Source organism: Cervus elaphus, chromosome 10, assembly GCF_910594005.1.
Source record: "Cervus elaphus chromosome 10, mCerEla1.1, whole genome shotgun sequence".
NCBI classification, from domain to species: Eukaryota; Metazoa; Chordata; class Mammalia; order Artiodactyla; family Cervidae; genus Cervus; species Cervus elaphus.
Genome location: NC_057824.1, coordinates 27,849,415 through 27,861,869, shown reverse-complemented (window position 1 = coordinate 27,861,869; position 12,455 = coordinate 27,849,415). Strand labels below are relative to the sequence as shown.

General features: G+C 39.9%; 1 protein-coding gene across 4 annotated transcripts in view; it reads left to right on the top strand.

The window, feature by feature from the left end:
- PARN (poly(A)-specific ribonuclease) overlaps positions 1 to 12,455 on the top strand; it is a 175,195-nt gene that overhangs the window by 124,567 nt on the left and 38,173 nt on the right. The window lies entirely within an intron of this gene.

The following is a 12,455-nucleotide window of genomic DNA, read 5'->3' as shown; positions in this document are numbered from 1 at the left end:
TTAATATTTTGGATTGCCTTCTATACTTTTAAAACGGTTTTTAGAAGTTTTTTAAATTGAGGTATAATTAACATATGACAAAATGTGCAAATCTAAAATACTTATTAGTTCAAAGAGTTTTAATAGTTATATACACCCGTGTGACCACCACTCAAAGCAAGATGTTAGAACATTTCTACCTCCCACCTCAAATTTTCATTGTATCCCTCTTCAAGCAACGCCAAGCCCCCCTATCCTAAGCAGCTATTCCAAATTTCTACCACTGTGGATTAATTTTGATTATTCTTAGTATTTATAAAAATGTCATCACTCAGTGTTGTGGTCGACTTATTTTACTTAACAGTCTTTCTGAAATTCCCCCTTAGTGCTGTGTGTATCGAGAGCTCGTTTTCAGTCGCGTTTCATTGTATGAGTATGCAGTGTTTGCCTTTTCGTCTCTTGGTGGACATTTGGATTGTTTCCAGGTGGGACTGTTATAAATCAGGCTACTGTGAACATTTCAGTAAAATGGTTTTTTGTGGGTATGTGTTTTCATTTCTGTTGAGTAAATATCTAAGGTGAGAATTGTTGGTTCTTAGGATATGTGTATGTTAAGTTTTATAGGAGCTGCCAAATGGTTGTCCAAAGTGGATGCTCCATTTTATACTCCCATTGCTGGAACATTATGTGAATGTTCCAGTTGCTCCAAATCCTTGGCAACACTTTGAACTATCAGTCTTTTTTAGCCATTCTAGAAGATATGTGGTATTGCATTGTGATTTTAATTTGCATTTCTCTGGTTAACCGCCTTTTTGTGTGCTTCCTAACCATTCAGATATCTTCTGTGTGAGGTAGATATTTAAGTCTCTTGCCTCTTTTTACTGTAGATTTGTAGGAGTTCTTTTATATATTCTGGATCCACATCTTCTGTCAAATATTTGTGCTGCAAGTACATTTTATTTGAGTCTGGGGTAGTGTGTTCATTTTTTTAGTGATGTATTTTGATGAGCAGATATTTTTAATGCTGATGAAGTCCTATTAATAATTTTTTTTAATGGTTGGTGGATTTTTCCTTGTCACTAAACTCTGCCTACCTAAGGTTGCAATAATTTTCTAGAAACCTGTCTTCTAGGAGGTTTATAGTTTTAGCTTTTACATTTAACCCTGAGCCATTTCAAATGAATTTTGTATGAGATAAGAGTCAGGGTTTATTTTTTTCTATATGGACATCTAGTTGTTCTGGCAACATTTGTTAAAAAGACTTTTCTTCCCTTTTAAATTGACTTGGCACTTTTGTCAAAAATAAATTGACCATGTATGTCTAGGTCTATTTCTGGACCCTTCTGTTCCACTCATTTTTATACCTGTTCTTATGCCAATACTGGAGAAGGCAATGGCAACCTACTCCAGTACTCTTGCCTGGAAAATCCCATGGGCAGAGGAGCCTGGTGGGCTGCAGTTCATGGGGTCTCAAAGAGTCGGACACGACTGAGCGACTTCACTTTCACTTTTCACTTTCATGCATTGGAGAAGGAAATGGCAACCCACTCCAGTGTTCTTGCCTGGAGAATCCCGGAGACAGCCAAGCCTGGTGGGCTGCTGTCTAAGGGGTCGCACAGAGTCAGACATGACTGAAGTGACTTAGCAGCAGTAGCAGCAGCATGCCAATACCACACTTTCTTACTTCTGACTTTATAGTAAGCTTTCCTGATAACTCAGTTGATAAAGAATCCGCCTGCAATGCAGGAGACCCCGCTTCAATTCCTGGGTCAGAAAGATCCTCTGAAGAAGGGATGGGCTACCCACTCCATTATTCTTGGGCTTCCCTTGTGGTTCAGCTGCTAAAAGAATCTGCCTGCAATGTGGGAGACTTGGGTTCGATCCCTGGGTTGGGTAGATCCCTGGAGAAGGGAAAGGCTTCCCACTCCAGTATTCTGGCCTGGAAAATTCCATGGACTATATATAGTCCATGGGGTTGCAAAGAGTTGGACATGACTGAGCAACTTTCACTTTCAAAATCAGGTAGCATAAACCCGCCAATAAACAATTGTTCTTCTTTTTTGTATTGTTTTGGCTATTCTAGATCCTTTGTATTCCACAAAAAAGAATGTTTTAAAAAATTTTGTCTGTGCTGGGTCTTTGTTGGGGCATGCAGGCTTTCTCTAGTTGCAGGGTATGGGCTTCTCTTGTGGAGCATGTGCTCTAGAGCGTGTGGGCTCAGTAGTTATGTTCATTTTTCCCTAAATATTTATATTATTTATGTGACCATAAGTAGAATTGTTTGTTTCATTTTCAAATTGTTTGCTGCTTCTATATGGATATATAATTAATTCTTCATTATATATATTGAAGTCTATATACCAGTTCAGTTCAGTCACTCAGTTGTGTCCGACTCTTTGTGACCCCACGAACCACAGCATGCCAGGCCTCCCTGTCCATCACCAACTCCCAGAGGCTACCCAAACCCATGTCCATTGAGTCAGTGATGCCATCCAACCATCTCATCCTCTGTCATCCCCTTCTCCTCCTGCCCTCAATCTTTCCCAGTATCAGGGTCTTTTCAAATGAGTCAGCTCTCTGCATCAGGTGGCCAAAGTATTGGAGTTTCAGCTTCAACATCAGTCCCTCCAAGTCTATATATATATATTGATCTTACATCCCTTCAGCCTTTTAAAATTTGCGTATTCTGATAGGTTGGGTTTTTTCCTAATATTCTACAGGGTTTTTCATTTATGCAATCATGTTGGCTTACTAATAACACTTTTATATCTTTTCTAATCTTTGTGTCTTTTATTTCTTTTTCTTGCTTTATTGCACCAACTAGCACCTTTAATGCTAGTGGGAAGAGTAGATAGCCTTTCCTTGCTTACAGTATTAGAAAAGGGAAATTAGTTCAGTGTTTCCCCTTGAACTATGATTGTTAGGTTGTTCGTAAAAGTCTTTTTTCAGGTTGAGAAAGTTCCCCTCCATTTCCAGTTTGCTAAGACTTTGTATCATGAATAGTTGTTGGGTATCTTCAGATACTCTTTCTGTATCTTTCTGCCTCTTTAATTTTTTTACGTTTAATTTTATTTATCTATTTTGACTGCACTGGGTCTTTGTTGCTGCTTGCAGGCTTTTTCTCTAGTGGCAGTGAGCGAGGCCTGCTCTTTATTGCGACGTGCAGGCTTCTCACTGCGGTGGCTTCTGTCGTTGCAGAGCACAGCCTGTAGAGCTCGAGGGCTCAGTGGTCGTGGCTCGTGGGCTCTAGCGCTCGGGCTCAGTAGTCATGGCACACAGGCTTAGCTGCTCTATGGTTTGTGGAATTTTCCTGGACGGGGTGAAGCCCATGTACCATACATTGGCAGGTGGATTTTTATCCACTGTACCACCAGGGAAGTCCTATCTTTCAAAATTGTCATATAGTTTTGCCCTTTGTTAATATTTTGAATGACATTGGTTGGCTTTTGAATGCTTAATCAGATTTGCATTCCTGAGAGAAATCCAACTGGGTCATGGATTGGGTCCATTGGTCATGGACCCAATATATCCACTGGGTTATAATGTATCAACACTCCTTTTTACATGTTGCCAGATTTTAATATATTGTTAATTATTTCTGTATCTTTGTTCATGATGTTCATTAGGTTATAGTTTGCTCTTTTTTTATATCTTCATCAAGTTTTGGTATCAGAATTATACTGACTTCATATAGTTAAGAAGTTCCTCTTCTGTTATTTGGTGACAGTATGTGTATGATTTGAGGGGAAGGGGGCGTTAGTTAAATTATTGGTCAAGTTTACCTTGTAGTTCAGTCGGTAAAGAATCTGCCTGCAGTGCAGGAGACCTGGGTTCAATCCCTGGGTTGGGAAGATCCCCTGAAGAAGGGAATGGCAACCCACTCCAGTATCCTTGCCTGGAAAATCTCATGGACAGAGGAGCCTGGTGGGCTGCAGTCCATGGTGTCACAAAGGGTTGGGCACGATTGAGTGACTAACACTTACTTAGACCAGTGAAGACATCTGGTCATAAGGGTTTCTTGTGAAATGGTTTCTGATGGTGAACTGAATTTCTTTAATAGATACGAGTCTATTATTTCTTATATCGCTTTATGAATTTGTGTTTTCCAAGGAATATTCTGTTTTAAGTTGTCAAATTTATTAGCATAAAATTATTAGCTGAAAATATTCCCTCATAATTTCAGTATCTGTAGGATCTATAATTACATCCTGTTAAAAACTTCTAATATTAGTAATTTGTGTTGTCTCTCTTTTTTTCCTTGCTAGGTATTAATTCTCAGTACCAGGATTTATCTAATATTGCATTTTTGTCCTCTTTTTTCATTTATTTATACTCTTCTTATCATTTCTTCTGCTTATTTTGAATTTAATAGTTATTCTTTGGATTCTTTGGATTTCATATGTTATTCTCCCATTGTAAGGTAGGAGCTTAACTCATTGAAGTTATGTTTCTTCTTTTCTGTAGAAGTATTTAAAGCTGTGAATTTTCCTTTAGTCTTTGTTAGCTGCATTCCACATATTTTGACATGTTGTCTTTTCACTATTATCTATTACAAATATTTTCTAACTTCTCTTGTGCTTTCTTCCTTAACACATGAGTTATTTAGAACTTCTTTGATAATTATTGAGACTTGTTTTATGGCTTGACATGTGTTCTGTCTTGGTGCATGTTCTATGTGTACTCGGGTGAGTGTGATATTCCATTAATATCATTTTAAGTTGCATTGGTTCATGGTTTTGCTCAACTCTTCTATATCTTTACTGATTGTGAGTTAAGTTTTTTTAATTGTTGTAGTTGGGTTTTTTTTGGGGGGGGGTGGGAGGGTTGTCTACTTTTTCTTTGAGCTACTGAGAGTGGTATTGAAATCGCCAACTGTGGTTGTAGATTTATTTCTCCATTTAATTTAATCAATTTTTTCTTCATGTATTTTGAATCTCTTTTGATAAATGGATGCCTGTCTTATAGATTGTTATGTCTTCTTAATGAATTTCCCATTTTATCATTGTGGAATATTTCTTCTCAGTTCTAGAAATAACTTTTTTGATGTTTATCTGCTATTAATATAGCCACTCTTGTTTCTTATGCTATATGTTTGCCTTTTACTGTCAACTTATTTGTCTTTATAATTAAGTAGGTTTCTTATAAACAGCTTACGGTTGAATCTTGCTTTTTGATCCATTCTGGCAATGCCTGCCTAATTTATTCTTAACCTAATTAATGATGCAGATGAACCTGTCTTCTATCTTGGTGTTTCTTTCTTATTTGTCTTGATTGTTCTCTGTCCTTCTGTACTTCTTTTCTGTCTCTTTTTGGATGAATTGTGTGTTCTTTAGTGTTTACTGATACTATAGCCTCCCATTTTTATCTTCCCTGTCAACTTTTTGCTTATATTTCTTTGTGTTATTTTTTGTCATTGCTCCAGAATAATGGTTGGCAAACTGTATGTGGACTGTAGCCCACCAAGCTCCTCTGTCCATGGGATTCTGCAGGCAAGAATACTGGAGTGGGCTGCCATTTCCTTCCACATCTGGCTGACATGTTTTTATAAAGTTTTATTGGAACACAGCCGTGCCTATTAATTTACATTTTGTCTCTGATTGCTTTGCATTACAATGACAGATTTGAGTAGTTATGACAGAGACCGTGTAGCCCACACAACTCAAAATGTTAACTCTCTGTTCCTTTACAGAAAAGTTTGCTGACCCCTGCTCTAGAGCTAACTGCCCAGTATGGTAGCCACTGACCACACATGGCTAATGAGTCCTTCAGATATGGCTAGTCCACACTGAGATGTTACACATTTAAAACATGTGTGATTTTGAATGATTAATGACATGTTGAAATGATAACATTTTTTATATATTGGGCTTTAAAATATTTAAATTTAAATTTAAAATATTGAAATTCATTTTATTTGTTTATTTTTTAATGGTGGCTCCTAGAAAATTTAAAATTGCGTATCTGGCCATAATATATTTCTGTTGGCCAAGCACTCCTCTGAGATTACAGTACGCCTCTTTCATGAATCACATTTTATCTTCAAGTGAAGGTTACATTGCTTCATGAACAGTGTAAGATGATTACAAGAGTGTATTTCCATCTGCCTCCCTTATCCTTTGTGAACTTTTGTCTCATATTTTACTTCTACATTCTGTAAACTTGATTATGTTGTTGCTCTTGTTCCTTTTCTCTCTCTCTTTCTTTAAAACAGTTAATACTCTAAAAAAAAAAATAAGGGACTAAAGTCTGGGGAAAATAGCATAAGTATAAACAGAAATTCAGGCATAATTAGGAAAGTCCAGTTAAGATTGTCAGAGCCCTTACGGTTGGCTTTGTGACTCGCTTCTGTTGGCTTTAGAGGATTGACCTGAGACCTTGGGAGACACCTCATGACTGCTGAGCTTCCAGGGCTGGCTGTCAGCACTTTCCCTGGAGGTGGTGGTCCATTTCTTCTTCTGTTTGCACTGATGTTGTGGTGGAAGTCTTTTCTTTTCTGTAATAGATTCAGAATATTCACAGAGTTTATAGTTGATAACTGGACAAAAGATAGGGCTTCGGTTCTGGGAAACTGTACTGGATTTGCTTGAGAAGGGGAAAAGGAGATTTGGTTTGGTGGCAAGAGATCTGAGTGAGTAAGTACAGGTTGGATAACGTTTGAAGAATCCTCCTTTGCAGCACATGCTAAAACATCTAAGATCTCACTAATAGAAGTAGACACTGATGTCTGAAACAGTCTTAAAAAAACAGATGCTCTTTCCCTTCTCATTTTACTAAGGATGTTCTGTGACTAAAGAAAATGGTTTTCCAAAGCCACTTTGCCCTTACAGAGGTTTGGTCCATCATGTCTGTGGGTTATTTGCTCTTTTTGGCTTATTTCAACTATTAGGAAACAACCCTTTGGCTTGTCTTTCTTCTAGCCTTTCTGTGAGACTGAATTTCAGCCTTCTTTGAAAATGTAGTTGTCGTTGTTGTTCAGGTGCTCAGTTGTGTCTGACTCTTTGCAACCCCATGGACTGCGGCACACCAGGCCTCCCTGTCCTTCACCAACTCCCGGAGATTGCCTAAACTCATGTTCATTGAGTCGATGATGCCATCCAACCATCTCACCCTCTGTAGCTCGTGGGAATTCCTCCTTATGTAGGAAATGCTAAAGCATACATCAAAACTGTGGTTTTCAGATTTCATATAATTTTCATCTAAAGTTAGTGGTTTCTGCAAGTAATTGAACGTGCATGTTTCATTAGGAAATGGAGGGAAAGCTCTTTAGAGACACAGAAGATTCAGATGAAGCAGACTGGGTCCCAGGACCCATTGCTCTGTCAGACTGCTTACATGTTTCTTCATAAATGAGTCTGTGGAGCAAGTGTTTTCTCTCCTCCGACTGAAAAAAAAAAAAAAGCCATAGGGACAGCAGAGCCCACAGAGTGAAAAGGACGCTGACGACAGGCCGCTGGGTACGGACGGTTCCAGCTCGCACTCTGCTGGTACCTTGGGAAAGACCACATTCATCCTTCCCTTCTGTGAATACCAGCGCCAGCCCAGTATCTGTCTCTGTTTTCTCATCGTAAGTGAGGCATCTTGTTGGAAAGAAGGCCAGAGTCCCTTCTAGATCTTAAATTCCAAGTGTTTTTACGTTGTACCCAGTGTAGGTAGGGCATGAAGAGGAAACTGATACAAACTCTCAACACCCTTTGAGAATCTCCTCAAATAGCAGGTAGCTTCTTCTCAACCCAAAGAGTTAGGTTTTTGAAGATCCCTGCAGTAGAACTTTTGGTTAAGAGGTATATAATAAAAATAAGATTGGGTGAACCAGTATCTTCAGTGAGCCTATGAAATCCCTTTACCACGCTGAAATGTATAAATGTGACTTCCCTGGTGGCTCAGACCATAGAGAGTCCACCTGCAATGCAAGAGACCTGGGATCGATCTCTGGGTTGGGAAGATCCCCTGGAGAAGGGAATGGCAACCCACTCTGGAGAATCCCCTGGACAGAGGAGCCTGGCGGGCTAGAGTCCATGGGGTTGCAGAGTCAGACGTGGCTGAGTGACTCAGCACAGCAGCACACACTGAAATAATAAATACAGGCACCAGACAGAAGAGAGATTGTTGACCCTTTCACTGGGTACTGCCTGTTTTCAAATTCCCGCCGACCATCTATGTACTGGAATTTCTTTGGTGCTCCTTCTCCCGTGATTTCAAGAAGACGGTTAGACAGCACTTGCCTGGAGCAGAAAAAGCTTGTACTCAGCCCTTTTGTCCTCTCTGTCTTGGTCCTCTCTTTGCACAATTGTTGCTTTCCAACTTCTCTGACAGAGCGGTTGCCTCTCACTTCCAGACCCCACCCCTGCCACCCCAACCCCACCCTCCCACCCCGCCCCATGCTGCATGCTGAGTCACTTCAGTCGTGTCTAACTCTTTTCGACCCCATGTAGTGTAGCCTGCCAGGCTCTTCTGTCCATGGGATCCTCCAGGCAAGAATACTGGAGTGGGCTGCTATGCCCTCTTCTAGGGGATCTTCCCGACCCAGGGATTGAACCCGTGTCTCCTGTGTCTCCTGCATTGGCAGGCGGGTTCTTAACCACTAATGCCACCTGGGAAGCCCAGCCCAGCCCACCCCCCATCTCAGAATGAATCTTTGCAGCCTGAGCCCCACCCCTTTTACCCTGGAGGCCACTTCCTCCCTCTCAGTGTTGACTTTCTCTTGTTTATTTTCTCTTGCTCCTGGTTCCACTGCAGAAATCTCCATTTAGCTTTGCTGCTTCTGTTCCTGGTTTTCAGCTGCCTTTTCCTGGGGAAATTTCCTATTTTTTTGTTCGTGGTTCAGTAGCTCAGGAGCAGACTTCACAGGTGTGTCTTTATATTATCCAAATGACAATGACACAATTTATATTTCCCTTTGGATAGACCCTTAGCTTCTGGAAAAGACTATAAAAGTTATCAAGTCTAGCTACCTTAATATCTTTCTTGTATTTAGGCAGACTAAATGTTGGAAAATTCACTGTAGAACTTGTAAGTTACATATATTTTAGCAGAAAAAGTGTTTCCCGTGACACTTTTTAAACCATTGGAGTGATAAATGTGCATAATTTTTTAAAATTTGCATGGTACAGGAGAATATAAAGTGAAGGGAGGAAATCTTGGCTCCACACTCCCAGTTCTTTTTCCCAGTGGCAGCTACTATTATCATTTTCTTCATTTTCTATTATCACTGTACTTTTAAATTATACCTCTGTTTCTTGTCTTACACACTTTGACCAATATATCTTGATCACTTCTAAAAAAGATTTAGAAACTTAACACTTGTATATTACATTCTGTTTCCCTTCTCACTATGGAGAGTGATGTTATTTATTTTCACTGCTTTCGTGTATCTGTCCTTTTGTGCTTTCTTGAGAATCTTGATTCCAAGAGATGGCAGTAGGTATACAGCATCTATAATCCGTGAGTTGCTTCAGTCGAGTCTGACTCTTTGCAACTCTGTGGACTGTAGCACCCCAGGCTCCTCTGTCCATGGGATTCTCCAGGCAGGAATACTGGAGTGGGTTGCTATGCTCTCCTCCAGAGGCTCTTCCCAACCCAGGGATCAAACCCATGTCTCTTATGTCTCATGCATTGGCAGGTGGGTTCTTTACCACTAGTGCTGCCTGGGAAGCCTGTATGCGGCATCTATAATATGATTGTGTAAATGCAATATTCTGAAAAGAAAAAGTAGCATAATGGGGCCCACAGAGGAGAAAATTGATTCCTATGCCATTAAAGCTTTGCTACCCAAAGATAATTTTCTAAATATCCCAGACTTTCATGTGTATTTTTTTTTAAGGGAAGTAATCTTTTCCTGGAGGGATTTTTTTTTTTCTTTTTGCATATATATGTATTAATAGTGTATGGTTAGTAAACTCTATAGAAATGTCTCTATTTCACTTTCATAATTGGTAGTGTTGCTTGAATATAGAATTCCAGATCCAAAAGTTTATCCTTTCAGAACTTAAAATACATTGCTTTCACCACTATAATAATTAATTTACTTCCCTGCTTTCCTTCAGGGCAAGTGCCATGCTTTTTATGTCTTGATTTTGCTAGCACATATAGAGTCTGACCCAGTGGATATACTCAGATGTTTGGTGAATAAATGAATGAATAAATTCCTGAATGCCAATATCCCCAATGCCTGCTCTGAGCTAGGACTCTTCATATTTTCATTCCTGCGATGTTCATGGCAGCTCTGTGGGGTGGCGGTGGGGAGGTTATCCCCATTTCACAGAGGCCCAGGGAGATTAAACAATTCTTGACAAAGAACTGGGGCCTGAAACCAGGGCAGCTACAGAGCCCCGTGCTTTCCACTATCCATCAAACCCCCTGTACATTTTCCCAGGTCTGGTATGCCGCTTTATCCTCAAAGGAAGAAGGTACTCAGACAGACTGCACCTAGCTACGTGCCACACAGGGGACTGTTGTCTTTTTCGTTTGCTTTTTCACTTACTGGGCTGCATCAAGTCTTAGTTGCAGCACGTGGCATCTTCAGACGCCCCGCACCCTCTGGTGCAGCACTTGGGCTTCTCTCTGGCTGTGGCACACGGGGGCCCAGTCCGTGCAGCGCGGAGGCTTAGTCGCCCAGCTGCAGGTGGGATCCCAGTTCCCCGACCAGGGGTCAAACCCACATCCTGCGTTAGAAGGCAGATTCTTTTTTTAGATTTATGTTTTTATTTTTGTTTTTTCTTTGAATTAATTTGTTTATTTTAATTGGAGGCTAATTACTTTACAATATTGTGGTGATTTATGCCATACATTGACATGAATCAGCCATGGGTGTACATGTGTCCCCCCATCCTGACCCCCCTTCCTGCCTGCCTCCCCATCCCATCCCATCCCTCTGGGCTATCCCAGTGTACCAGCTTTGAGTGCCCTGTTTCATGCATCGAACTTGGACTGGTCATCTATTTCATATATAGTAACATACACGTTTCAATGCTATTCTCTCAAATCATCCCACTCTCGCCTTCTCCCACAGAGTCCAAAAGTCTGTTGTTTATATCTGTGTTTCTTTTGCTGCCTCGCATATAGGGTCATCATTACCATCTTTCTAAATTCCATATATATGCATTAATATACTGTATTGGTATTTTTCTTTCTGACTTCACTCTGTATAATAGGCTCCAGTTTCATCACCCTCATTAAAGCTGATTCAAAGGCGTTTTTTTAATAGCTGAGTAATATTCCATTGTGTATAGGTACCACAGCTTTCTTATCCATTCATCTGCCGATGGGCATCTAGGTTGCTTCCATGTCCTAGCTTGTAAACAGTGCTGTGATGAACTTTGGGATATATGTGTCTCTTTCAGTTCTGGTTTCCTTGGTGTGTGTGCCCAGCAGTGGGCAGTTCTATTTCTATTTTTTAAAGGAATCTCCACACTGTTCTCCATAGTGGCTGTACTAGTTTGCATTCCCACCAACAGTGTAAGAGGGTTCCCTTTTCTCCACACCCTCTCCAGCATTTATTTTTTGTAGACTTTTTGATAGCAGCCATTCTGACCGGTGTGAGATGGTACATCATTGTGGTTTTGATTTGCATTTCTCTGATAATGAGTGATGTTGAGCATCTTTTCATGTGTTTGTTAGCCATCTGTATGTCTTCTTTGGAGAAATGTCTGTTTAGTTCTTTGGCCCGTTTTTTGATTGGGTCATTTATTTTTCTGGTATTGAGGTGCATGAGCTGCTTGTATATTTTTGAGATTCTTTGTCAGCTGCTTCATTTGCTATTAGTTTCTCCCATTCTGAAGGCTGTCTTCACCTTGCTTATAGTTTCCTTCATTGTGCAAGAGCTTTTAAGTTTAATTAGGTCCCATTTGTTTATTTTTGTTTGTATTTCCATTACTCTGGGAGGTGGATCATAGAGGATCTTGTTGTGATTTATGTCAGAGTGTTTTGCCTATGTTTTCCTCTAGGAGTTTTATAGTTTCTGGTCTTACATTTAGATCTTTAATCCATTTTGAGTTTATTTTTGTGTATGGTGTTAGAAAGTGTTCTAATTTCTTTCTTTTACAGGTGGTTGGCCAGTTTTCCCAGCACCACTTGTTAAAGAGTTTGTCTTTTCTCCTTTGTATATTTTTGTAGAAAGCAGATTCTTAACCACTGGACCTCCAGGGAAGTTCTGGAACTATTGTCTTAACTGTAATCACCACACATCTAAGAAAACATCCAAGAGCTTGTGTCTTTTCACTTAAAAGTGATATCCTTGGAAACAGAAGAGAGGTTCTTTTGAATTTCTGCTTTAATGAATCCTGAAACTTTTCATTACAGAAAAATTTCAAATATATACAGAAGTAGAGAAAATAACATCATGAATGAGCATCTAGCTACCACAAAGTGTCAATAATCTACATATGGCCAGTCCTGCTTAATTAGTACTCTTTCTCTCCCTCTCCATTTCAGGTAATTTTGTAATAAGTCATAGACAGCAAATGATTTCATGAGTCTAC